Below are 24,537 nucleotides of genomic sequence, written 5' to 3'. Positions count from 1 at the left end.
CCTTAGACCACTCGGCCACGCTACCCTGGAATGTACATCTTCGTGGGCCCTTTTCTGCCCTCTTCCCCCACCCCAAAGATAGAGAGAACGTCGGCCTCCGGACCTTCTTTGCAAAGCCTCTGGAGTGCGGGCAAAGAACGTAATTTTTTTTCTTGCGTATGCACAATAGCCTTCCAAAATTCTGTCTTGGCAGCAGTGGGATTCAAACCCAAAGAGACTGGAGCCTTAATCCAGCGCCTTATGCTACGTTCACACCAAACGCAAACACACATCTAAATTCGCGCCCACCGCTCCTATTTATACGCGTGACCACTTTGTGTTCATTCGCCCGTCAAGAGCGAAATCGACGCGCATAAAAACAAAAGTTTGAAGCGAAAATTTACGCAAGTCACGTGCGTCAGAGGCGAAAGTTTCAAAAAGTTTCGAACCCCGTTGGCGGCCATCTTTTTACAAGATGTCTGTTGTTGATCGGTCATTTATCGAGAGTGTCACCGGTCTGTATTTGCTCTGGAGAGCAGAACAGCGGTGTAGGGATCATCGTTGCCGTATTTGGGTTGCGCTTCGCCACAAGCTGATGCCTTGTAATTCGCCGCCGTAAAGGCATCCTTTATACAGGGGTATGCAGTCCTACTTCTGGTGGCCCCCTTCCTGTGGAGTGGAGGTCCATCTCTGATCAAGCACACCTGAATCCGTTAATCAAGGCCTTTGGGGCTTATGTGAAAACGATAGCCAGCTGTGTTGCATTTAAAATCAAAATGATCAGGCAGCTGTTATTTCACCCAAAACTTTCCATGAGTGACATTGGCTGTCTCCATTCTTGTAAACTACTCATTGTTTTTCATTAATATAATTTTCAAATTCGTTGAATTGTTTGTTTGTTATTTATTGCACCTCTCCTATGATTGTAAATTATTGATGTCCCTCTGTTGGAATGGAGCAGAGGCTGGGACAAGCTTCCAGCACTGACTTTGCTAAATGGCAAAGAATGCGAAAGCGGCTAAGTTTGGATGAGCATGCAGCGTCACCTCTCCAGTCGCTTCGCAGCCTCAGGAGCTTTCCAAAAGACTTCCCTGGCAGCGGTGGGATTTGAACCCACTCCCCCGAAGAGACTGGAGCCTTAATCCAGCGCCTTAGACCGCTCGGCCACGCTACCTCGTCATGTTGTGTTCCACGGGTCTTTACGACAGGTCAAACGGCCTCCCTAATACCCACTCTGCGGAACGGCTGCAGTCTAATCCTGTTTGCGTAAAACAAGCCCGCTCCCAAGCGGGTTAGAGGGCCTCCCTGCCTTGGTTAAAATGGCTGCTGGCAGCGATGGGATTCGTACCCACGCCCCCGAAGAGACTGGAGCCTAAATCCAGCGCCTTAGACCACTCGGCCACGCTACCCTGGAATGTACATCTTCGTGGGCCCTTTTCTGCCCTCTTCCCCCACCCCAATGATAGAGAGAACGTCGGCTGCCGGACCTTCTTTGCTAAGCCTCTGGAATGAGGGCAAAGAACGTTTTTTTTTTTTTTTGCGTACGCACAATAGCCTTCCAAAACTCTGTCTTGGCAGTGGTGGGATTTGAACCCACGCCCATGAAGAGACTGGAGCCTAAATCAAATGCCTCAGACCAGTCGGCCACGCTACCCTAGAACGTGCGCCTTCCTGGGCCCTTTTCTGCCCTCTTCCCCCACCCCAAAGATAGAGAGAACGTCGGATGCCAGACCTTCTTTGCAAAGCCTCTGGAATGTGGGCAAAGAACGTTTTTCTTTTTTTTTTGCGTACGCACAATAGCCTTCCGAAACTCTGTCTTTTTCAGCAGTGGGATTCAAACCCACGCCCCCAGAGAGACTGGAGCCTTAATCCAGCGCCTTATGCTACGTTCACACCAAACGCAAACACACATCTAAATTCGCGCCCGCCGCTTCTATTTATACGCGTGACCACTTTGTGTTCATTCGCCCGTCAAGAGCGAAATCGACGCGCATAAAAACAAAAGTTTGAAGCGAAAATTTACGCGAGTCACGTGCGTCAGAGGCGAAAGTTTCAAAAAGTTTCGAACCCCATTGGCGGCCATCTTTTTACAAGATGTCTGTTGTTGATCGGTCATTTATCGAGAGTGTCACCGGTCTGTATTTGCTCTGGAGAGCAGAACAGCGGTGTAGGGATCATCGTTGCCGTATTTGGGTTGCGCTTCGCCACAAGCTGATGCCTTGTAATTCGCCGCCGTAAAGGCATCCTTTATACAGGGGTATGCAGTTCTACTTCTGGTGGCCCCCTTCCTGTGGAGTGGAGGTCCATCTCTGATCAAGCACACCTGAATCCGTTAATCAAGGCCTTTGGGGCTCATGTGAAAACGATAGCCAGCTGTGTTGCATTTAAAATCAAAATGATCAGGCAGCTGTTATTTCACCCAAAACTTTCCATGAGTGACATTGGCTGTCTCCATTCTTGTAAACTACTCATTGTTTTTCATTAATATAATTTTCAAATTCGTTGAATTGTTTGTTTGTTATTTATTGCACCTCTCCTATGATTGTAAATTATTGATGTCCCTCTGTTGAAATGGAGCAGAGGCTGGGACAAGCTTCCAGCACTGACTTTGCTAAATGGCAAAGAATGCGAAAGCGGCTAAGTTTGGATGAGCATGCAGCGTCACCTCTCCAGTCGCTTCGCAGCCTCAGGAGCTTTCCAAAAGACTTCCCTGGCAGCGGTGGGATTTGAACCCACGCCCCCGAAGAGACTGGAGCCTTAATCCAGCGCCTTAGACCGCTCGGCCACGCTACCTCGTCATGTTGTGTTCCACGGGTCTTTACGACAGGTCAAACGGCCTCCCTAATACCGACTCTGCGGAACGGCTGCAGTCTAATCCTGTTTGCGTAAAACAAGCCTGCTCCCAAGCGGGTTAGAGGGCCTCCCTGCCTTGATTACAATGGCTGCTGGCAGCGATGGGATTCGAACCCACGCCCCCGAAGAGACTGGAGCCTAAATCCAGCGCCTTAGACCACTCGGCCACGCTACCCTGGAATGTACATCTTCGTGGGCCCTTTTCTGCCCTCTTCCCCCACCCCAATGATAGAGAGAACGTCGGCTGCCGGACCTTCTTTGCTAAGCCTCTGGAATGAGGGCAAAGAACTTTTTTTTTTTTTTTTGCGTACGCACAATAGCCTTCCAAAACTCTGTCTTGGCAGTGGTGGGATTTGAACCCACGCCCATGAAGAGACTGGAGCCTAAATCAAATGCCTCAGACCAGTCGGCCACGCTACCCTATAACGTGCGCCTTCGTGGGCCCTTTTCTGCCCTCTTCCCCCACCCCAAAGATAGAGAGAACGTCGGATGCCGGACCTTCTTTGCAAAGCCTCTGGAATGTGGGCAAAGAACGTTTTTTTTTTTTTTTTTTGCGTACGCACAATAGCCTTCCGAAACTCTGTCTTGGCAGCAGTGGGATTCAAACCCACGCCCCCAAAGAGACTGGAGCCTTAATCCAGCGCCTTATGCTACGTTCACACCAAACGCAAACACACATCTAAATTCGCGCCCGCCGCTTCTATTTATAAGCGTGACCACTTTGTGTTCATTCGCCCGTCAAGAGCGAAATCGACGCGCATAAAAACAAAAGTTTGAAGCGAAAATTTACGCGAGTCACGTGCGTCAGAGGCGAAAGTTTCAAAAAGTTTCGAACCCCATTGGCGGCCATCTTTTTACAAGATGTCTGTTGTTGATCGGTCATTTATCGAGAGTGTCACCGGTCTGTATTTGCTCTGGAGAGCAGAACAGCGGTGTAGGGATCATCGTTGCCGTATTTGGGTTGCGCTTCGCCACAAGCTGATGCCTTGTAATTCGCCGCCGTAAAGGCATCCTTTATACAGGGGTATGCAGTTCTACTTCTGGTGGCCCCCTTCCTGTGGAGTGGAGGTCCATCTCTGATCAAGCACACCTGAATCCGTTAATCAAGGCCTTTGGGGCTTATGTGAAAACGATAGCCAGCTGTGTTGCATTTAAAATCAAAATGATCAGGCAGCTGTTATTTCACCCAAAACTTTCCATGAGTGACATTGGCTGTCTCCATTCTTGTAAACTACTCATTGTTTTTCATTAATATAATTTTCAAATTCGTTGAATTGTTTGTTTGTTATTTATTGCACCTCTCCTATGATTGTAAATTATTGATGTCCCTCTGTTGAAATGGAGCAGAGGCTGGGACAAGCTTCCAGCACTGACTTTGCTAAATGGCAAAGAATGCGAAAGCGGCTAAGTTTGGATGAGCATGCAGCGTCACCTCTCCAGTCGCTTCGCAGCCTCAGGAGCTTTCCAAAAGACTTCCCTGGCAGCGGTGGGATTTGAACCCACGCCCCCGAAGAGACTGGAGCCTTAATCCAGCGCCTTAGACCGCTCGGCCACGCTACCTCGTCATGTTGTGTTCCACGGGTCTTTACGACAGGTCAAACGGCCTCCCTAATACCGACTCTGCGGAACGGCTGCAGTCTAATCCTGTTTGCGTAAAACAAGCCCGCTCCCAAGCGGGCCTCCCTGCCTTGATTACAATGGCTGCTGGCAGCGATGGGATTCGAACCCACACCCCCCAAGAGACTGGAGCCTAAATACATCGCCTTAGACCACTCGGCCACGCTACCCTGGAATGTACATCTTCGTGGGCCCTTTTCTGCCCTCTTCCCCCACCCCAATGATAGAGAGAACGTCGGCTGCCGGACCTTCTTTGCTAAGCCTCTGGAATGAGGGCAAAGAACGTTTTTTTTTTTTTGCGTACGCACAATAGCCTTCCAAAACTCTGTCTTGGCAGTGGTGGGATTTGAACCCACGCCCATGAAGAGACTGGAGCCTAAATCAAATGCCTCAGACCAGTCGGCCACGCTACCCTAGAAGGTGCGCCTTCCTGGGCCCTTTTCTGCCCTCTTCCCCCACCCCAAAGATAGAGAGAACGTCGGATGCCAGACCTTCTTTGCAAAGCCTCTGGAATGTGGGCAAAGAACGTTTTTCTTTTTTTTTTGCGTACGCACAATAGCCTTCCGAAACTCTGTCTTTTTCAGCAGTGGGATTCAAACCCACGCCCCCAGAGAGACTGGAGCCTTAATCCAGCGCCTTATGCTACGTTCACACCAAACGCAAACACACATCTAAATTCGCGCCCGCCGCTTCTATTTATACGCGTGACCACTTTGTGTTCATTCGCCCGTCAAGAGCGAAATCGACGCGCATAAAAACAAAAGTTTGAAGCGAAAATTTACGCGAGTCATGTGCGTCAGAGGCGAAAGTTTCAAAAAGTTTCGAACCCCATTGGCGGCCATCTTTTTACAAGATGTCTGTTGTTGATCGGTCATTTATCGAGAGTGTCACCGGTCTGTATTTGCTCTGGAGAGCAGAACAGCGGTGTAGGGATCATCGTTGCCGTATTTGGGTTGCGCTTCGCCACAAGCTGATGCCTTGTAATTCGCCGCCGTAAAGGCATCCTTTATACAGGGGTATGCAGTCCTACTTCTGGTGGCCCCCTTCCTGTGGAGTGGAGGTCCATCTCTGATCAAGCACACCTGAATCCGTTAATCAAGGCCTTTGGGGCTTATGTGAAAACGATAGCCAGCTGTGTTGCATTTAAAATCAAAATGATCAGGCAGCTGTTATTTCACCCAAAACTTTCCATGAGTGACATTGGCTGTCTCCATTCTTGTAAACTACTCATTGTTTTTCATTAATATAATTTTCAAATTCGTTGAATTGTTTGTTTGTTATTTATTGCACCTCTCCTGTGATTGTAATTTATTGATGTCCCTCTGTTGGAATGGAGCAGAGGCTGGGACAAGCTTCCAGCACTGACTTTGCTAAATGGCAAAGAATGCGAAAGCGGCTAAGTTTGGATGAGCATGCAGCGTCACCTCTCCAGTCGCTTCGCAGCCTCAGGAGCTTTCCAAAAGAGTTCCCTGGCAGCGGTGGGATTTGAACCCACTCCCCCGAAGAGACTGGAGCCTTAATCCAGCGCCTTAGACCGCTCGGCCACGCTACCTCGTCATGTTGTGTTCCACGGGTCTTTACGACAGGTCAAACGGCCTCCCTAATACGGACTCTGCGGAACGGCTGCAGTCTAATCCTGTTTGCGTAAAACAAGCCCGCTCCCAAGCGGGTTAGAGGGCCTCCCTGCCTTGGTTAAAATGGCTGCTGGCAGCGATGGGATTCGAACCCACGCCCCCGAAGAGACTGGAGCCTAAATCCAGCGCCTTAGACCACTCGGCCACGCTACCCTGGAATGTACATCTTCGTGGGCCCTTTTCTGCCCTCTTCCCCCACCCCAATGATAGAGAGAACGTCGGCTGCCGGACCTTCTTTGCTAAGCCTCTGGAATGAGGGCAAAGAACGTTTTTTTTTTTTTTGCGTACGCACAATAGCCTTCCAAAACTCTGTCTTGGCAGTGGTGGGATTTGAACCCACGCCCATGAAGAGACTGGAGCCTAAATCAAATGCCTCAGACCAGTCGGCCACGCTACCCTAGAACGTGCGCCTTCCTGGGCCCTTTTCTGCCCTCTTCCCCCACCCCAAAGATAGAGAGAACGTCGGATGCCAGACCTTCTTTGCAAAGCCTCTGGAATGTGGGCAAAGAACGTTTTTCTTTTTTTTTTGCGTACGCACAATAGCCTTCCGAAACTCTGTCTTTTTCAGCAGTGGGATTCAAACCCACGCCCCCAGAGAGACTGGAGCCTTAATCCAGCGCCTTATGCTACGTTCACACCAAACGCAAACACACATCTAAATTCGCGCCCGCCGCTTCTATTTATACGCGTGACCACTTTGTGTTCATTCGCCCGTCAAGAGCGAAATCGACGCGCATAAAAACAAAAGTTTGAAGCGAAAATTTACGCGAGTCATGTGCGTCAGAGGCGAAAGTTTCAAAAAGTTTCGAACCCCATTGGCGGCCATCTTTTTACAAGATGTCTGTTGTTGATCGGTCATTTATCGAGAGTTTCACCGGTCTGTATTTGCTCTGGAGAGCAGAACAGCGGTGTAGGGATCATCGTTGCCGTATTTGGGTTGTGCTTCGCCACAAGCTGATGCCTTGTAATTCGCCGCCGTAAAGGCATCCTTTATACAGGGGTATGCAGTCCTACTTCTGGTGGCCCCCTTCCTGTGGAGTGGAGGTCCATCTCTGATCAAGCACACCTGAATCCGTTAATCAAGGCCTTTGGGGCTTATGTGAAAACGATAGCCAGCTGTGTTGCATTTAAAATCAAAATGATCAGGCAGCTGTTATTTCACCCAAAACTTTCCATGAGTGACATTGGCTGTCTCCATTCTTGTAAACTACTCATTGTTTTTCATTAATATAATTTTCAAATTCGTTGAATTGTTTGTTTGTTATTTATTGCACCTCTCCTATGATTGTAAATTATTGATGTCCCTCTGTTGGAATGGAGCAGAGGCTGGGACAAGCTTCCAGCACTGACTTTGCTAAATGGCAAAGAATGCGAAAGCGCCTAAGTTTGGATGAGCATGCAGCGTCACCTCTCCAGTCGCTTCGCAGCCTCAGGAGCTTTCCAAAAGACTTCCCTGGCAGCGGTGGGATTTGAACCCACTCCCCCGAAGAGACTGGAGCCTTAATCCAGCGCCTTAGACCGCTCGGCCACGCTACCTCGTCATGTTGTGTTCCACGGGTCTTTACGACAGGTCAAACGGCCTCCCTAATACGGACTCTGCGGAACGGCTGCAGTCTAATCCTGTTTGCGTAAAACAAGCCCGCTCCCAAGCGGGTTAGAGGGCCTCCCTGCTTTGATTACAATGGCTGCTGGCAGCGATGGGATTCGAACCCACGCCCCCGAAGAGACTGGAGCCTAAATCCAGCGACTTAGACCACTCGGCCACGCTACCCTGGAATGTACATCTTCGTGGGCCCTTTTCTGCCCTCTTCCCCCACCCCAATGATAGAGAGAACGTCGGCTGCCGGACCTTCTTTGCTAAGCCTCTGGAATGAGGGCAAAGAACGTTTTTTTTTTTTTTTTTTTTGCGTACGCACAATAGCCTTCCAAAACTCTGTCTTGGCAGTGGTGGGATTTGAACCCACGCCCATGAAGAGACTGGAGCCTAAATCAAATGCCTCAGACCAGTCGGCCACGCTACCCTATAACGTGCGCCTTCGTGGGCCCTTTTCTGCCCTCTTCCCCCACCCCAAAGATAGAGAGAACGTCGGATGCCGGACCTTCTTTGCAAAGCCTCTGGAATGTGGGCAAAGAACGTTTTTTTTTTTTTTTTTTGCGTACGCACAATAGCCTTCCGAAACTCTGTCTTGGCAGCAGTGGGATTCAAACCCACGCCCCCAAAGAGACTGGAGCCTTAATCCAGCGCCTTATGCTACGTTCACACCAAACGCAAACACACATCTAAATTCGCGCCCGCCGCTTCTATTTATAAGCGTGACCACTTTGTGTTCATTCGCCCGTCAAGAGCGAAATCGACGCGCATAAAAACAAAAGTTTGAAGCGAAAATTTACGCGAGTCACGTGCGTCAGAGGCGAAAGTTTCAAAAAGTTTCGAACCCCATTGGCGGCCATCTTTTTACAAGATGTCTGTTGTTGATCGGTCATTTATCGAGAGTGTCACCGGTCTGTATTTGCTCTGGAGAGCAGAACAGCGGTGTAGGGATCATCGTTGCCGTATTTGGGTTGCGCTTCGCCACAAGCTGATGCCTTGTAATTCGCCGCCGTAAAGGCATCCTTTATACAGGGGTATGCAGTTCTACTTCTGGTGGCCCCCTTCCTGTGGAGTGGAGGTCCATCTCTGATCAAGCACACCTGAATCCGTTAATCAAGGCCTTTGGGGCTCATGTGAAAACGATAGCCAGCTGTGTTGCATTTAAAATCAAAATGATCAGGCAGCTGTTATTTCACCCAAAACTTTCCATGAGTGACATTGGCTGTCTCCATTCTTGTAAACTACTCATTGTTTTTCATTAATATAATTTTCAAATTCGTTGAATTGTTTGTTTGTTATTTATTGTACCTCTCCTATGATTGTAAATTATTGATGTCCCTCTGTTGAAATGGAGCAGAGGCTGGGACAAGCTTCCAGCACTGACTTTGCTAAATGGCAAAGAATGCGAAAGCGGCTAAGTTTGGATGAGCATGCAGCGTCACCTCTCCAGTCGCTTCGCAGCCTCAGGAGCTTTCCAAAAGACTTCCCTGGCAGCGGTGGGATTTGAACCCACGCCCCCGAAGAGACTGGAGCCTTAATCCAGCGCCTTAGACCGCTCGGCCACGCTACCTCGTCATGTTGTGTTCCACGGGTCTTTACGACAGGTCAAACGGCCTCCCTAATACCGACTCTGCGGAACGGCTGCAGTCTAATCCTGTTTGCGTAAAACAAGCCTGCTCCCAAGCGGGTTAGAGGGCCTCCCTGCCTTGATTACAATGGCTGCTGGCAGCGATGGGATTCGAACCCACGCCCCCGAAGAGACTGGAGCCTAAATCCAGCGCCTTAGACCACTCGGCCACGCTACCCTGGAATGTACATCTTCGTGGGCCCTTTTCTGCCCTCTTCCCCCACCCCAATGATAGAGAGAACGTCGGCTGCCGGACCTTCTTTGCTAAGCCTCTGGAATGAGGGCAAAGAACGTTTTTTTTTTTTTTTGCGTACGCACAATAGCCTTCCAAAACTCTGTCTTGGCAGTGGTGGGATTTGAACCCACGCCCATGAAGAGACTGGAGCCTAAATCAAATGCCTCAGACCAGTCGGCCACGCTACCCTAGAACGTGCGCCTTCCTGGGCCCTTTTCTGCCCTCTTCCCCCACCCCAAAGATAGAGAGAACGTCGGATGCCAGACCTTCTTTGCAAAGCCTCTGGAATGTGGGCAAAGAACGTTTTTCTTTTTTTTTTGCGTACGCACAATAGCCTTCCGAAACTCTGTCTTTTTCAGCAGTGGGATTCAAACCCACGCCCCCAGAGAGACTGGAGCCTTAATCCAGCGCCTTATGCTACGTTCACACCAAACGCAAACACACATCTAAATTCGCGCCCGCCGCTTCTATTTATACGCGTGACCACTTTGTGTTCATTCGCCCGTCAAGAGCGAAATCGACGCGCATAAAAACAAAAGTTTGAAGCGAAAATTTACGCGAGTCATGTGCGTCAGAGGCGAAAGTTTCAAAAAGTTTCGAACCCCATTGGCGGCCATCTTTTTACAAGATGTCTGTTGTTGATCGGTCATTTATCGAGAGTTTCACCGGTCTGTATTTGCTCTGGAGAGCAGAACAGCGGTGTAGGGATCATCGTTGCCGTATTTGGGTTGTGCTTCGCCACAAGCTGATGCCTTGTAATTCGCCGCCGTAAAGGCATCCTTTATACAGGGGTATGCAGTCCTACTTCTGGTGGCCCCCTTCCTGTGGAGTGGAGGTCCATCTCTGATCAAGCACACCTGAATCCGTTAATCAAGGCCTTTGGGGCTTATGTGAAAACGATAGCCAGCTGTGTTGCATTTAAAATCAAAATGATCAGGCAGCTGTTATTTCACCCAAAACTTTCCATGAGTGACATTGGCTGTCTCCATTCTTGTAAACTACTCATTGTTTTTCATTAATATAATTTTCAAATTCGTTGAATTGTTTGTTTGTTATTTATTGCACCTCTCCTATGATTGTAAATTATTGATGTCCCTCTGTTGGAATGGAGCAGAGGCTGGGACAAGCTTCCAGCACTGACTTTGCTAAATGGCAAAGAATGCGAAAGCGCCTAAGTTTGGATGAGCATGCAGCGTCACCTCTCCAGTCGCTTCGCAGCCTCAGGAGCTTTCCAAAAGACTTCCCTGGCAGCGGTGGGATTTGAACCCACGCCCCCGAAGAGACTGGAGCCTTAATCCAGCGCCTTAGACCGCTCGGCCACGCTACCTCGTCATGTTGTGTTCCACGGGTCTTTACGACAGGTCAAACGGCCTCCCTAATACCGACTCTGCGGAACGGCTGCAGTCTAATCCTGTTTGCGTAAAACAAGCCCGCTCCCAAGCGGGTTAGAGGGCCTCCCTGCCTTGATTACAATGGCTGCTGGCAGCGATGGGATTCGAACCCACGCCCCCGAAGAGACTGGAGCCTAAATCCAGCGCCTTAGACCACTCGGCCACGCTACCCTGGAATGTACATCTTCGTGGGCCCTTTTCTGCCCTCTTCCCCCACCCCAATGATAGAGAGAACGTCGGCTGCCGGACCTTCTTTGCTAAGCCTCTGGAATGAGGGCAAAGAACGTTTTTTTTTTTTTTTTTGCGTACGCACAATAGCCTTCCAAAACTCTGTCTTGGCAGTGGTGGGATTTGAACCCACGCCCATGAAGAGACTGGAGCCTAAATCAAATGCCTCAGACCAGTCGGCCACGCTACCCTATAACGTGCGCCTTCGTGGGCCCTTTTCTGCCCTCTTCCCCCACCCCAAAGATAGAGAGAACGTCGGATGCCGGACCTTCTTTGCAAAGCCTCTGGAATGTGGGCAAAGAACGTTTTTTTTTTTTTTTTTTTGCGTACGCACAATAGCCTTCCGAAACACTGTCTTGGCAGCAGTGGGATTCAAACCCACGCCCCCAAAGAGACTGGAGCCTTAATCCAGCGCCTTATGCTACGTTCACACCAAACGCAAACACACATCTAAATTCGCGCCCGCCGCTTCTATTTATAAGCGTGACCACTTTGTGTTCATTCGCCCGTCAAGAGCGAAATCGACGCGCATAAAAACAAAAGTTTGAAGCGAAAATTTACGCGAGTCACGTGCGTCAGAGGCGAAAGTTTCAAAAAGTTTCGAACCCCATTGGCGGCCATCTTTTTACAAGATGTCTGTTGTTGATCGGTCATTTATCGAGAGTGTCACCGGTCTGTATTTGCTCTGGAGAGTAGAACAGCGGTGTAGGGATCATCGTTGCCGTATTTGGGTTGCGCTTCGCCACAAGCTGATGCCTTGTAATTCGCCGCCGTAAAGGCATCCTTGATACAGGGGTATGCAGTTCTACTTCTGGTGGCCCCCTTCCTGTGGAGTGGAGGTCCATCTCTGATCAAGCACACCTGAATCCGTTAATCAAGGCCTTTGGGGCTTATGTGAAAACGATAGCCAGCTGTGTTGCATTTAAAATCAAAATGATCAGGCAGCTGTTATTTCACCCAAAACTTTCCATGAGTGACATTGGCTGTCTCCATTCTTGTAAACTACTCATTGTTTTTCATTAATATAATTTTCAAATTCGTTGAATTGTTTGTTTGTTATTTATTGCACCTCTCCTATGATTGTAAATTATTGATGTCCCTCTGTTGAAATGGAGCAGAGGCTGGGACAAGCTTCCAGCACTGACTTTGCTAAATGGCAAAGAATGCGAAAGCGGCTAAGTTTGGATGAGCATGCAGCGTCACCTCTCCAGTCGCTTCGCAGCCTCAGGAGCTTTCCAAAAGACTTCCCTGGCAGCGGTGGGATTTGAACCCACGCCCCCGAAGAGACTGGAGCCTTAATCCAGCGCCTTAGACCGCTCGGCCACGCTACCTCGTCATGTTGTGTTCCACGGGTCTTTACGACAGGTCAAACGGCCTCCCTAATACCGACTCTGCGGAACGGCTGCAGTCTAATCCTGTTTGCGTAAAACAAGCCCGCTCCCAAGCGGGTTAGAGGGCCTCCCTGCCTTGATTACAATGGCTGCTGGCAGCGATGGGATTCGAACCCACACCCCCCAAGAGACTGGAGCCTAAATACATCGCCTTAGACCACTCGGCCACGCTACCCTGGAATGTACATCTTCGTGGGCCCTTTTCTGCCCTCTTCCCCCACCCCAATGATAGAGAGAACGTCGGCTGCCGGACCTTCTTTGCTAAGCCTCTGGAATGAGGGCAAAGAACGTTTTTTTTTTTTTGCGTACGCACAATAGCCTTCCAAAACTCTGTCTTGGCAGTGGTGGGATTTGAACCCACGCCCATGAAGAGACTGGAGCCTAAATCAAATGCCTCAGACCAGTCGGCCACGCTACCCTAGAAGGTGCGCCTTCCTGGGCCCTTTTCTGCCCTCTTCCCCCACCCCAAAGATAGAGAGAACGTCGGATGCCAGACCTTCTTTGCAAAGCCTCTGGAATGTGGGCAAAGAACGTTTTTCTTTTTTTTTTGCGTACGCACAATAGCCTTCCGAAACTCTGTCTTTTTCAGCAGTGGGATTCAAACCCACGCCCCCAGAGAGACTGGAGCCTTAATCCAGCGCCTTATGCTACGTTCACACCAAACGCAAACACACATCTAAATTCGCGCCCGCCGCTTCTATTTATACGCGTGACCACTTTGTGTTCATTCGCCCGTCAAGAGCGAAATCGACGCGCATAAAAACAAAAGTTTGAAGCGAAAATTTACGCGAGTCATGTGCGTCAGAGGCGAAAGTTTCAAAAAGTTTCGAACCCCATTGGCGGCCATCTTTTTACAAGATGTCTGTTGTTGATCGGTCATTTATCGAGAGTGTCACCGGTCTGTATTTGCTCTGGAGAGCAGAACAGCGGTGTAGGGATCATCGTTGCCGTATTTGGGTTGCGCTTCGCCACAAGCTGATGCCTTGTAATTCGCCGCCGTAAAGGCATCCTTTATACAGGGGTATGCAGTCCTACTTCTGGTGGCCCCCTTCCTGTGGAGTGGAGGTCCATCTCTGATCAAGCACACCTGAATCCGTTAATCAAGGCCTTTGGGGCTTATGTGAAAACGATAGCCAGCTGTGTTGCATTTAAAATCAAAATGATCAGGCAGCTGTTATTTCACCCAAAACTTTCCATGAGTGACATTGGCTGTCTCCATTCTTGTAAACTACTCATTGTTTTTCATTAATATAATTTTCAAATTCGTTGAATTGTTTGTTTGTTATTTATTGCACCTCTCCTGTGATTGTAATTTATTGATGTCCCTCTGTTGGAATGGAGCAGAGGCTGGGACAAGCTTCCAGCACTGACTTTGCTAAATGGCAAAGAATGCGAAAGCGGCTAAGTTTGGATGAGCATGCAGCGTCACCTCTCCAGTCGCTTCGCAGCCTCAGGAGCTTTCCAAAAGAGTTCCCTGGCAGCGGTGGGATTTGAACCCACTCCCCCGAAGAGACTGGAGCCTTAATCCAGCGCCTTAGACCGCTCGGCCACGCTACCTCGTCATGTTGTGTTCCACGGGTCTTTACGACAGGTCAAACGGCCTCCCTAATACGGACTCTGCGGAACGGCTGCAGTCTAATCCTGTTTGCGTAAAACAAGCCCGCTCCCAAGCGGGTTAGAGGGCCTCCCTGCCTTGGTTAAAATGGCTGCTGGCAGCGATGGGATTCGAACCCACGCCCCCGAAGAGACTGGAGCCTAAATCCAGCGCCTTAGACCACTCGGCCACGCTACCCTGGAATGTACATCTTCGTGGGCCCTTTTCTGCCCTCTTCCCCCACCCCAATGATAGAGAGAACGTCGGCTGCCGGACCTTCTTTGCTAAGCCTCTGGAATGAGGGCAAAGAACGTTTTTTTTTTTTTTGCGTACGCACAATAGCCTTCCAAAACTCTGTCTTGGCAGTGGTGGGATTTGAACCCACGCCCATGAAGAGACTGGAGCCTAAATCAAATGCCTCAGACCAGTCGGCCACGCTACCCTAGAACGTGCGCCTTCCTGGGCCCTTTTCTGCCCTCTTCCCCCACCCCAAAGATAGAGAGAACGTCGGATGCCAGACCTTCTTTGCAAAGCCTCTGGAATGTGGGCAAAGAACGTTTTTCTTTTTTTTTTGCGTACGCACAATAGCCTTCCGAAACTCTGTCTTTTTCAGCAGTGGGATTCAAACCCACGCCCCCAGAGAGACTGGAGCCTTAATCCAGCGCCTTATGCTACGTTCACACCAAACGCAAACACACATCTAAATTCGCGCCCGCCGCTTCTATTTATACGCGTGACCACTTTGTGTTCATTCGCCCGTCAAGAGCGAAATCGACGCGCATAAAAACAAAAGTTTGAAGCGAAAATTTACGCGAGTCATGTGCGTCAGAGGCGAAAGTTTCAAAAAGTTTCGAACCCCATTGGCGGCCATCTTTTTACAAGATGTCTGTTGTTGATCGGTCATTTATCGAGAGTTTCACCGGTCTGTATTTGCTCTGGAGAGCAGAACAGCGGTGTAGGGATCATCGTTGCCGTATTTGGGTTGTGCTTCGCCACAAGCTGATGCCTTGTAATTCGCCGCCGTAAAGGCATCCTTTATACAGGGGTATGCAGTCCTACTTCTGGTGGCCCCCTTCCTGTGGAGTGGAGGTCCATCTCTGATCAAGCACACCTGAATCCGTTAATCAAGGCCTTTGGGGCTTATGTGAAAACGATAGCCAGCTGTGTTGCATTTAAAATCAAAATGATCAGGCAGCTGTTATTTCACCCAAAACTTTCCATGAGTGACATTGGCTGTCTCCATTCTTGTAAACTACTCATTGTTTTTCATTAATATAATTTTCAAATTCGTTGAATTGTTTGTTTGTTATTTATTGCACCTCTCCTATGATTGTAAATTATTGATGTCCCTCTGTTGGAATGGAGCAGAGGCTGGGACAAGCTTCCAGCACTGACTTTGCTAAATGGCAAAGAATGCGAAAGCGCCTAAGTTTGGATGAGCATGCAGCGTCACCTCTCCAGTCGCTTCGCAGCCTCAGGAGCTTTCCAAAAGACTTCCCTGGCAGCGGTGGGATTTGAACCCACTCCCCCGAAGAGACTGGAGCCTTAATCCAGCGCCTTAGACCGCTCGGCCACGCTACCTCGTCATGTTGTGTTCCACGGGTCTTTACGACAGGTCAAACGGCCTCCCTAATACGGACTCTGCGGAACGGCTGCAGTCTAATCCTGTTTGCGTAAAACAAGCCCGCTCCCAAGCGGGTTAGAGGGCCTCCCTGCTTTGATTACAATGGCTGCTGGCAGCGATGGGATTCGAACCCACGCCCCCGAAGAGACTGGAGCCTAAATCCAGCGACTTAGACCACTCGGCCACGCTACCCTGGAATGTACATCTTCGTGGGCCCTTTTCTGCCCTCTTCCCCCACCCCAATGATAGAGAGAACGTCGGCTGCCGGACCTTCTTTGCTAAGCCTCTGGAATGAGGGCAAAGAACGTTTTTTTTTTTTTTTTTGCGTACGCACAATAGCCTTCCAAAACTCTGTCTTGGCAGTGGTGGGATTTGAACCCACGCCCATGAAGAGACTGGAGCCTAAATCAAATGCCTCAGACCAGTCGGCCACGCTACCCTATAACGTGCGCCTTCGTGGGCCCTTTTCTGCCCTCTTCCCCCACCCCAAAGATAGAGAGAACGTCGGATGCCGGACCTTCTTTGCAAAGCCTCTGGAATGTGGGCAAAGAACGTTTTTTTTTTTTTTTTTTGCGTACGCACAATAGCCTTCCGAAACTCTGTCTTGGCAGCAGTGGGATTCAAACCCACGCCCCCAAAGAGACTGGAGCCTTAATCCAGCGCCTTATGCTACGTTCACACCAAACGCAAACACACATCTAAATTCGCGCCCGCCGCTTCTATTTATAAGCGTGACCACTTTGTGTTCATTCGCCCGTCAAGAGCGAAATCGACGCGCATAAAAACAAAAGTTTGAAGCGAAAATTTACGCGAGTCACGTGCGTCAGAGGCGAAAGTTTCAAAAAGTTTCGAACCCCATTGGCGGCCATCTTTTTACAAGATGTCTGTTGTTGATCGGTCATTTATCGAGAGTGTCACCGGTCTGTATTTGCTCTGGAGAGCAGAACAGCGGTGTAGGGATCATCGTTGCCGTATTTGGGTTGCGCTTCGCCACAAGCTGATGCCTTGTAATTCGCCGCCGTAAAGGCATCCTTTATACAGGGGTATGCAGTTCTACTTCTGGTGGCCCCCTTCCTGTGGAGTGGAGGTCCATCTCTGATCAAGCACACCTGAATCCGTTAATCAAGGCCTTTGGGGCTCATGTGAAAACGATAGCCAGCTGTGTTGCATTTAAAATCAAAATGATCAGGCAGCTGTTATTTCACCCAAAACTTTCCATGAGTGACATTGGCTGTCTCCATTCTTGTAAACTACTCATTGTTTTTCATTAATATAATTTTCAAATTCGTTGAATTGTTTGTTTGTTATTTATTGTACCTCTCCTATGATTGTAAATTATTGATGTCCCTCTGTTGAAATGGAGCAGAGGCTGGGACAAGCTTCCAGCACTGACTTTGCTAAATGGCAAAGAATGCGAAAGCGGCTAAGTTTGGATGAGCATGCAGCGTCACCTCTCCAGTCGCTTCGCAGCCTCAGGAGCTTTCCAAAAGACTTCCCTGGCAGCGGTGGGATTTGAACCCACGCCCCCGAAGAGACTGGAGCCTTAATCCAGCGCCTTAGACCGCTCGGCCACGCTACCTCGTCATGTTGTGTTCCACGGGTCTTTACGACAGGTCAAACGGCCTCCCTAATACCGACTCTGCGGAACGGCTGCAGTCTAATCCTGTTTGCGTAAAACAAGCCTGCTCCCAAGCGGGTTAGAGGGCCTCCCTGCCTTGATTACAATGGCTGCTGGCAGCGATGGGATTCGAACCCACGCCCCCGAAGAGACTGGAGCCTAAATCCAGCGCCTTAGACCACTCGGCCACGCTACCCTGGAATGTACATCTTCGTGGGCCCTTTTCTGCCCTCTTCCCCCACCCCAATGATAGAGAGAACGTCGGCTGCCGGACCTTCTTTGCTAAGCCTCTGGAATGAGGGCAAAGAACGTTTTTTTTTTTTTTGCGTACGCACAATAGCCTTCCAAAACTCTGTCTTGGCAGTGGTGGGATTTGAACCCACGCCCATGAAGAGACTGGAGCCTAAATCAAATGCCTCAGACCAGTCGGCCACGCTACCCTAGAACGTGCGCCTTCCTGGGCCCTTTTCTGCCCTCTTCCCCCACCCCAAAGATAGAGAGAACGTCGGATGCCAGACCTTCTTTGCAAAGCCTCTGGAATGTGGGCAAAGAACGTTTTTCTTTTTTTTTTGCGTACGCACAATAGCCTTCCGAAACTCTGTCTTTTTCAGCAGTGGGATTCAAACCCACGCCCCCAGAGAGACTGGAGCCTTAATCCAGCGCCTTATGCTACGTTCACACCAAACGCAAACACACATCTAAATTCGCGCCCGCCGCTTCTATTTATACGCGTGACCACTTTGTGTTCATTCGCCCGTCAAGAGCGAAATCGACGCGCATAAAAACAAAAGTTTGAAGCGAAAATTTACGCGAGTCATGTGCGTCAGAGGCGAAAGTTTCAAAAAGTTTCGAACCCCATTGGCGGCCATCTTTTTACAAGATGTCTGTTGTTGATCGGTCATTTATCGAGAGTTTCACCGGTCTGTATTTGCTCTGGAGAGCAGAACAGCGGTGTAGGGATCATCGTTGCCGTATTTGGGTTGTGCTTCGCCACAAGCTGATGCCTTGTAATTCGCCGCCGTAAAGGCATCCTTTATACAGGGGTATGCAGTCCTACTTCTGGTGGCCCCCTTCCTGTGGAGTGGAGGTCCATCTCTGATCAAGCACACCTGAATCCGTTAATCAAGGCCTTTGGGGCTTATGTGAAAACGATAGCCAGCTGTGTTGCATTTAAAATCAAAATGATCAGGCAGCTGTTATTTCACCCAAAACTTTCCATGAGTGACATTGGCTGTCTCCATTCTTGTAAACTACTCATTGTTTTTCATTAATATAATTTTCAAATTCGTTGAATTGTTTGTTTGTTATTTATTGCACCTCTCCTATGATTGTAAATTATTGATGTCCCTCTGTTGGAATGGAGCAGAGGCTGGGACAAGCTTCCAGCACTGACTTTGCTAAATGGCAAAGAATGCGAAAGCGCCTAAGTTTGGATGAGCATGCAGCGTCACCTCTCCAGTCGCTTCGCAGCCTCAGGAGCTTTCCAAAAGACTTCCCTGGCAGCGGTGGGATTTGAACCCACGCCCCCGAAGAGACTGGAGCCTTAATCCAGCGCCTTAGACCGCTCGGCCACGCTACCTCGTCATGTTGTGTTCCACGGGTCTTTACGACAGGTCAAACGGCCTCCCTAATACCGACTCTGCGGAACGGCTGCAGTCTAATCCTGTTTGCGTAAAACAAGCCCGCTCCCAAGCGGGTTAGAGGGCCTCCCTGCCTTGATTACAATGGCTGCTGGCAGCGATGGGATTCGAACCCACGCCCCCGAAGAGACTGGAGCCTAAATCCAGCGCCTTAGACCACTCGGCCACGCTACCCTGGAATGTACATCTTCGTGGGCCCTTTTCTGCCCTCTTCCCCCACCCCAATGATAGAGAGAACGTCGGCTGCCGGACCTTCTTTGCTAAGCCTCTGGAATGAGGGCAAAGAACGTTTTTTTTTTTTTTTTTGCGTACGCACAATAGCCTTCCAAAACTCTGTCTTGGCAGTGGTGGGATTTGAACCCACGCCCATGAAGAGACTGGAGCCTAAATCAAATGCCTCAGACCAGTCGGCCACGCTACCCTATAACGTGCGCCTTCGTGGGCCCTTTTCTGCCCTCTTCCCCCACCCCAAAGATAGAGAGAACGTCGGATGCCGGACCTTCTTTGCAAAGCCTCTGGAATGTGGGCAAAGAACGTTTTTTTTTTTTTTTTTTGCGTACGCACAATAGCCTTCCGAAACTCTGTCTTGGCAGCAGTGGGATTCAAACCCACGCCCCCAAAGAGACTGGAGCCTTAATCCAGCGCCTTATGCTACGTTCACACCAAACGCAAACACACATCTAAATTCGCGCCCGCCGCTTCTATTTATAAGCGTGACCACTTTGTGTTCATTCGCCCGTCAAGAGCGAAATCGACGCGCATAAAAACAAAAGTTTGAAGCGAAAATTTACGCGAGTCACGTGCGTCAGAGGCGAAAGTTTCAAAAAGTTTCGAACCCCATTGGCGGCCATCTTTTTACAAGATGTCTGTTGTTGATCGGTCATTTATCGAGAGTGTCACCGGTCTGTATTTGCTCTGGAGAGCAGAACAGCGGTGTAGGGATCATCGTTGCCGTATTTGGGTTGCGCTTCGCCACAAGCTGATGCCTTGTAATTCGCCGCCGTAAAGGCATCCTTGATACAGGGGTATGCAGTTCTACTTCTGGTGGCCCCCTTCCTGTGGAGTGGAGGTCCATCTCTGATCAAGCACACCTGAATCCGTTAATCAAGGCCTTTGGGGCTTATGTGAAAACGATAGCCAGCTGTGTTGCATTTAAAATCAAAATGATCAGGCAGCTGTTATTTCACCCAAAACTTTCCATGAGTGACATTGGCTGTCTCCATTCTTGTAAACTACTCATTGTTTTTCATTAATATAATTTTCAAATTCGTTGAATTGTTTGTTTGTTATTTATTGCACCTCTCCTATGATTGTAAATTATTGATGTCCCTCTGTTGAAATGGAGCAGAGGCTGGGACAAGCTTCCAGCACTGACTTTGCTAAATGGCAAAGAATGCGAAAGCGGCTAAGTTTGGATGAGCATGCAGCGTCACCTCTCCAGTCGCTTCGCAGCCTCAGGAGCTTTCCAAAAGACTTCCCTGGCAGCGGTGGGATTTGAACCCACGCCCCCGAAGAGACTGGAGCCTTAATCCAGCGCCTTAGACCGCCCGGCCACGCTACCTCGTCATGTTGTGTTCCACGGGTCTTTACGACAGGTCAAACGGCCTCCCTAATACCGACTCTGCGGAACGGCTGCAGTCTAATCCTGTTTGCGTAAAACAAGCCCGCTCCCAAGCGGGTTAGAGGGCCTCCCTGCCTTGATTACAATGGCTGCTGGCAGCGATGGGATTCGAACCCACACCCCCCAAGAGACTGGAGCCTAAATACATCGCCTTAGACCACTCGGCCACGCTACCCTGGAATGTACATCTTCGTGGGCCCTTTTCTTCCCTCTTCCCCCACCCCAATGATAGAGAGAACGTCGGCTGCCGGACCTTCTTTGCTAAGCCTCTGGAATGAGGGCAAAGAACGTTTTTTTTTTTTTTTTTTGCGTACGCACAATAGCCTTCCAAAACTCTGTCTTGGCAGTGGTGGGATTTGAACCCACACCCATGAAGAGACTGGAGCCTAAATCAAATGCCTCAGACCACTCGGCCACGCTACCCTGGAATGTACATCTTCGCGGGCCCTTTTCTGCCCTCTTCCCCCACCCCAATGATAGAGAGAACGTCGGCCTCCAGAACCTTCTTTGCAAAGCCTCTGGAGTGCGGGCAAAGAACGTAATTTTTTTTCTTGCGTATGCACAATAGCCTTCCAAAATTCTGTCTTGGCAGCAGTGGGATTCAAACCCAAAGAGACTGGAGCCTTAATCCAGCGCCTTATGCTACGTTCACACCAAACGCAAACACACATCTAAATTCGCGCCCACCGCTCCTATTTATACGCGTGACCACTTTGTGTTCATTCGCCTGTCAAGAGCGAAATCGACGCGCATAAAAACAAAAGTTTGAAGCGAAAATTTACGCGAGTCACGTGCGTCAGAGGCGAAAGTTTCAAAAAGTTTCGAACCCCGTTGGCGGCCATCTTTTTAGAAGATGTCTGTTGTTGATCGGTCATTTATCGAGAGTGTCACCGGTCTGTATTTGCTCTGGAGAGCAGAACAGCGGTGTAGGGATCATCGTTGCCGTATTTGGGTTGCGCTTCGCCACAAGCTGATGCCTTGTAATTCGCCGCCGTAAAGGCATCCTTTATACAGGGGTATGCAGTCCTACTTCTGGTGGCCCCCTTCCTGTGGAGTGGAGGTCCATCTCTGATCAAGCACACCTGAATCCGTTAATCAAGGCCTTTGGGGCTTATGTGAAAACGATAGCCAGCTGTGTTGCATTTAAAATCAAAATGATCAGGCAGCTGTTATTTCACCCAAAACTTTCCATGAGTGACATTGGCTGTCTCCATTCTTGTAAACTGTTGTGAATTTGACTCATTTGTTGTTGTGTTTTTTTTTCTTATTTTTCCCTTACTTTTATTTGTACTACATTACCCACAATTCCTAGTAAACTACGATTAGGGTGAACCCATATCTGGTGCACTACATTACCCATAATCCCCCTGGTTGAGGTCTATAAATAGACCTCACTTCCTTCCTTTGTCCCTTTTCTGCCTTGGTGAGGTGTGGGTGTTTGAATGGGCACCCAACCATGTCCTTTGAGTCCTTTCCTTAGGATGTGTTAAGTAAGTTTGTTTGCTCATTGTATAGTTTGAATTTGTTTATTTGAATTGTTTGGATATTCAATCCTTGTTTGAATTGAGTACAATATTGATGTTTATTGATGAGTTGTTTGTATGAGTTTGATTCTCTTTTTATATTGTTTGTAGTGACTTAAAACCATCCTGTTGTGTATCCTGTGCATCCTGTCATCATGTCCATCATGGTAGTCCTGCTCCATGTGAACTACGTGTCATGTTAATTGTTAAAGATTTATGATTCTTCACTTCAGTGGAATAAAAGAGAGCAAAGGACTGGTATCTTTCAGTGTTTTAATCAGACACACCACCAAGTTTCTACAGTTTTAAAGAACTTTGGATATTATAACAACACATATTCAACATATGGTCCTTCGAGCCGGAAGTAGAAATTTGGTGGGATGAATTATACAAGACCTGCAGCCCGGCGTAGTGTAAGAATGAGAAGACCTCCTGCCCGTTTTCCAGACTGTATGGTACGAGAACATGCTTATCCTCCACCTCCTTCCTCACCAACATTAGTTGTAGGTGACAGTCAACAAACAGACAATGAAAATTCATGTTCTTTGGGACCTGCCACTTGCTCATCTGCTCAAGATGAACAGTATCAGCCTGACTTGCTCGATATGGATGTTAAACAAGAAATACTTGGACTTAAGAGTATGCTTGGAGAGATTATGTCTAGAATGTCACGGTTAGTAGTTTCTTCCAAACATTCTGATTTATCTGAGTCGTTTGATGATGATGACAATGCTTCTGATGATGATAATGCTGTTGATAAACCACCTATTGTTCAAGAATTGTGTGCATGTATTAAGAAAGCTGAACAGAAATCTACATGTAAGCAAGGTAATTCATCGGCTGCTCCATCACCACTTCCATTGTGTAGGCCTAGTTCTCTGCCCCTTCCACCTTCTTCATTGTTACGTAGTCCACCTCAACATATACATACATCTGACACATTACAACTACAAGCAGGTATTATGACCCAATCTCCTGTAGTTCCAGTAGTTGCTGACCCTGTTAATTCCCCTCAAATCCAAGCACCGCAAGTGTTTGTACAACCAGCTGGTTTAACACAGGCAGGCGGTTATTTACCAAGTAATTCCTTCTCCTCTTTGGTTAATACTCAGTTGCCTTCACAGATCAGACCAGAACAGTTACCCTCTCAGCCTCAACCGACTCCTCATGTATCCTCAGCTAATGTAGGTTACTATATGCAGCCACATTCTGTAGGTTACTCAGGGAATCTTGTTGTACAACAACATCCTCCATTTGTCCAACCGATTGTTTCCACTACCCAGGCATCTGGAATTCCATATTTTCATTCTCATCCATACTCCCAGCCATATGCTTCACAACAAGCCATTTCCTATCCTATTTCTCGTGTGCAGGGACCTTCCTTTCCTTTTCTGGTGAATGATGATCCTCAAGAATTTGCAATGTTGCAGTTAGCTCTGACAAACCTGTTGTCACCTTATGAGTCAGAACATTACAAATACCATATCTTGTTGGATCATTTAAAATTTCCTCTTGCTCGCAATTTAGCTCTAGCTTATGCTAATGATCCTAGACCATACAGTATGGCTCTTTTTGCACTTCAACAGAAATATGGGCAACCCCATCAGCTAGTTTTGAGAGAAATCAAAGCCATTCTAGCTCTTCCTAAGGTGAGACCAGGTGACAGCAGAGCGTTTAGTAGTTTCGCACTGAAGGTTCGAGCTTTGGTTGGCATGCTCCAATCTTTGGGCCAAGATCAAGCTAAATCGGAACTAACCTGTGCCTCTCATGTACAACAACTGCTTAGTAAATTGCCTACAGAATATGTGACCAACTTTGCCCGTTATGCTCGTGCTAGCGTAAATGGTCAAAATTACAACTTGGTTAACTTTTCTGTCTGGCTCCAAGAAGAAGCTGAATGTCAAGCAATGGCTGATCAAGTTAGTGACTTCCCAAAACCATTCCTAAATAAACCTCAAGCAAAGACTCACTCGAACACTCGGACAGTCTTGTATGGAGCTAATGGTAATTATGTTGCATCAAGATCCAGTAATAAGCAACCCCAGAACCCGAGAAATCCAGAGCAGTGTTCCAAGTATTCATGTGCATATTGTTCCAGTAGACAGCATTTCATTGGCCTGTGTCCTTCCTTTAGATCTCTAGAAGACAACAAAAAGGGTGATTGGATTAGAGAAAACAAAAAATGTTGGAGATGTGGGCTCAACCATCTAGCTGTTGACTGTGACTTGAAAAAACCCTGTCCAGAGTGCAATGGCCGACATCTTGGTATCCTTCATGGAGTTAATAGTCGTGATCAGGATAATGGTACGTTCTATCTTAGTCGACTTGGAGGTTCCGGAAAGGTGCTCCTGAAAGTTGTTGAAGTACTTCT

General features: G+C 48.6%; 27 non-coding genes across 27 annotated transcripts in view; all 27 read right to left on the bottom strand.

Annotated features, from left to right (window-relative positions):
• Positions 1 to 25, bottom strand: part of trnal-uag (transfer RNA leucine (anticodon UAG)) — an 82-nt gene extending 57 nt beyond the window's left edge. Inside the window, exon 1 of the tRNA in view lies at positions 1 to 25. This exon is cut by the window's left edge and continues 57 nt beyond it. This is a non-coding gene — a tRNA (tRNA-Leu).
• Positions 26 to 1,071: 1,046 nt separating this feature from the next.
• Positions 1,072 to 1,153, bottom strand: trnal-aag (transfer RNA leucine (anticodon AAG)). Its single transcript has one exon. It is a non-coding gene; the product is annotated as a tRNA-Leu (tRNA).
• A 153-nt stretch (positions 1,154 to 1,306) lies between these two features.
• Positions 1,307 to 1,388, bottom strand: trnal-uag (transfer RNA leucine (anticodon UAG)). The gene has a single exon. It is a non-coding gene; the product is annotated as a tRNA-Leu (tRNA).
• A 1,302-nt stretch (positions 1,389 to 2,690) lies between these two features.
• On the bottom strand, positions 2,691 to 2,772 carry trnal-aag (transfer RNA leucine (anticodon AAG)). The gene has a single exon. It is a non-coding gene; the product is annotated as a tRNA-Leu (tRNA).
• Positions 2,773 to 2,925: 153 nt separating this feature from the next.
• Positions 2,926 to 3,007, bottom strand: trnal-uag (transfer RNA leucine (anticodon UAG)). Its single transcript has one exon. It is a non-coding gene; the product is annotated as a tRNA-Leu (tRNA).
• Positions 3,008 to 4,310: 1,303 nt separating this feature from the next.
• On the bottom strand, positions 4,311 to 4,392 carry trnal-aag (transfer RNA leucine (anticodon AAG)). The gene has a single exon. It is a non-coding gene; the product is annotated as a tRNA-Leu (tRNA).
• A 145-nt stretch (positions 4,393 to 4,537) lies between these two features.
• Positions 4,538 to 4,619, bottom strand: trnal-uag (transfer RNA leucine (anticodon UAG)). Its single transcript has one exon. It is a non-coding gene; the product is annotated as a tRNA-Leu (tRNA).
• Positions 4,620 to 5,919: 1,300 nt separating this feature from the next.
• Positions 5,920 to 6,001, bottom strand: trnal-aag (transfer RNA leucine (anticodon AAG)). The gene has a single exon. It is a non-coding gene; the product is annotated as a tRNA-Leu (tRNA).
• A 153-nt stretch (positions 6,002 to 6,154) lies between these two features.
• trnal-uag (transfer RNA leucine (anticodon UAG)) lies at positions 6,155 to 6,236 on the bottom strand. The gene has a single exon. It is a non-coding gene; the product is annotated as a tRNA-Leu (tRNA).
• A 1,301-nt stretch (positions 6,237 to 7,537) lies between these two features.
• Positions 7,538 to 7,619, bottom strand: trnal-aag (transfer RNA leucine (anticodon AAG)). The gene has a single exon. It is a non-coding gene; the product is annotated as a tRNA-Leu (tRNA).
• A 153-nt stretch (positions 7,620 to 7,772) lies between these two features.
• On the bottom strand, positions 7,773 to 7,854 carry trnal-uag (transfer RNA leucine (anticodon UAG)). Its single transcript has one exon. It is a non-coding gene; the product is annotated as a tRNA-Leu (tRNA).
• A 1,308-nt stretch (positions 7,855 to 9,162) lies between these two features.
• Positions 9,163 to 9,244, bottom strand: trnal-aag (transfer RNA leucine (anticodon AAG)). Its single transcript has one exon. It is a non-coding gene; the product is annotated as a tRNA-Leu (tRNA).
• A 153-nt stretch (positions 9,245 to 9,397) lies between these two features.
• trnal-uag (transfer RNA leucine (anticodon UAG)) lies at positions 9,398 to 9,479 on the bottom strand. The gene has a single exon. It is a non-coding gene; the product is annotated as a tRNA-Leu (tRNA).
• A 1,302-nt stretch (positions 9,480 to 10,781) lies between these two features.
• Positions 10,782 to 10,863, bottom strand: trnal-aag (transfer RNA leucine (anticodon AAG)). Its single transcript has one exon. It is a non-coding gene; the product is annotated as a tRNA-Leu (tRNA).
• A 153-nt stretch (positions 10,864 to 11,016) lies between these two features.
• trnal-uag (transfer RNA leucine (anticodon UAG)) lies at positions 11,017 to 11,098 on the bottom strand. Its single transcript has one exon. It is a non-coding gene; the product is annotated as a tRNA-Leu (tRNA).
• A 1,306-nt stretch (positions 11,099 to 12,404) lies between these two features.
• Positions 12,405 to 12,486, bottom strand: trnal-aag (transfer RNA leucine (anticodon AAG)). The gene has a single exon. It is a non-coding gene; the product is annotated as a tRNA-Leu (tRNA).
• Positions 12,487 to 12,639: 153 nt separating this feature from the next.
• On the bottom strand, positions 12,640 to 12,721 carry trnal-uag (transfer RNA leucine (anticodon UAG)). The gene has a single exon. It is a non-coding gene; the product is annotated as a tRNA-Leu (tRNA).
• Positions 12,722 to 14,021: 1,300 nt separating this feature from the next.
• trnal-aag (transfer RNA leucine (anticodon AAG)) lies at positions 14,022 to 14,103 on the bottom strand. Its single transcript has one exon. It is a non-coding gene; the product is annotated as a tRNA-Leu (tRNA).
• A 153-nt stretch (positions 14,104 to 14,256) lies between these two features.
• Positions 14,257 to 14,338, bottom strand: trnal-uag (transfer RNA leucine (anticodon UAG)). The gene has a single exon. It is a non-coding gene; the product is annotated as a tRNA-Leu (tRNA).
• Positions 14,339 to 15,639: 1,301 nt separating this feature from the next.
• Positions 15,640 to 15,721, bottom strand: trnal-aag (transfer RNA leucine (anticodon AAG)). Its single transcript has one exon. It is a non-coding gene; the product is annotated as a tRNA-Leu (tRNA).
• A 153-nt stretch (positions 15,722 to 15,874) lies between these two features.
• Positions 15,875 to 15,956, bottom strand: trnal-uag (transfer RNA leucine (anticodon UAG)). The gene has a single exon. It is a non-coding gene; the product is annotated as a tRNA-Leu (tRNA).
• A 1,305-nt stretch (positions 15,957 to 17,261) lies between these two features.
• trnal-aag (transfer RNA leucine (anticodon AAG)) lies at positions 17,262 to 17,343 on the bottom strand. The gene has a single exon. It is a non-coding gene; the product is annotated as a tRNA-Leu (tRNA).
• A 153-nt stretch (positions 17,344 to 17,496) lies between these two features.
• On the bottom strand, positions 17,497 to 17,578 carry trnal-uag (transfer RNA leucine (anticodon UAG)). The gene has a single exon. It is a non-coding gene; the product is annotated as a tRNA-Leu (tRNA).
• Positions 17,579 to 18,879: 1,301 nt separating this feature from the next.
• Positions 18,880 to 18,961, bottom strand: trnal-aag (transfer RNA leucine (anticodon AAG)). Its single transcript has one exon. It is a non-coding gene; the product is annotated as a tRNA-Leu (tRNA).
• Positions 18,962 to 19,114: 153 nt separating this feature from the next.
• Positions 19,115 to 19,196, bottom strand: trnal-uag (transfer RNA leucine (anticodon UAG)). Its single transcript has one exon. It is a non-coding gene; the product is annotated as a tRNA-Leu (tRNA).
• A 1,305-nt stretch (positions 19,197 to 20,501) lies between these two features.
• On the bottom strand, positions 20,502 to 20,583 carry trnal-aag (transfer RNA leucine (anticodon AAG)). The gene has a single exon. It is a non-coding gene; the product is annotated as a tRNA-Leu (tRNA).
• A 153-nt stretch (positions 20,584 to 20,736) lies between these two features.
• Positions 20,737 to 20,818, bottom strand: trnal-uag (transfer RNA leucine (anticodon UAG)). The gene has a single exon. It is a non-coding gene; the product is annotated as a tRNA-Leu (tRNA).
• Positions 20,819 to 24,537: the final 3,719 nt, after the last annotated feature.

Source organism: Garra rufa, unplaced genomic scaffold (assembly GCF_049309525.1).
Source record: "Garra rufa unplaced genomic scaffold, GarRuf1.0 hap1_unplaced_002, whole genome shotgun sequence".
In the NCBI taxonomy this organism is placed as follows: Eukaryota; Metazoa; Chordata; class Actinopteri; order Cypriniformes; family Cyprinidae; genus Garra; species Garra rufa.
The sequence above is the reverse complement of the archived record's forward strand: the minus strand, read 5'-3'. Positions and strand labels throughout refer to the sequence as shown.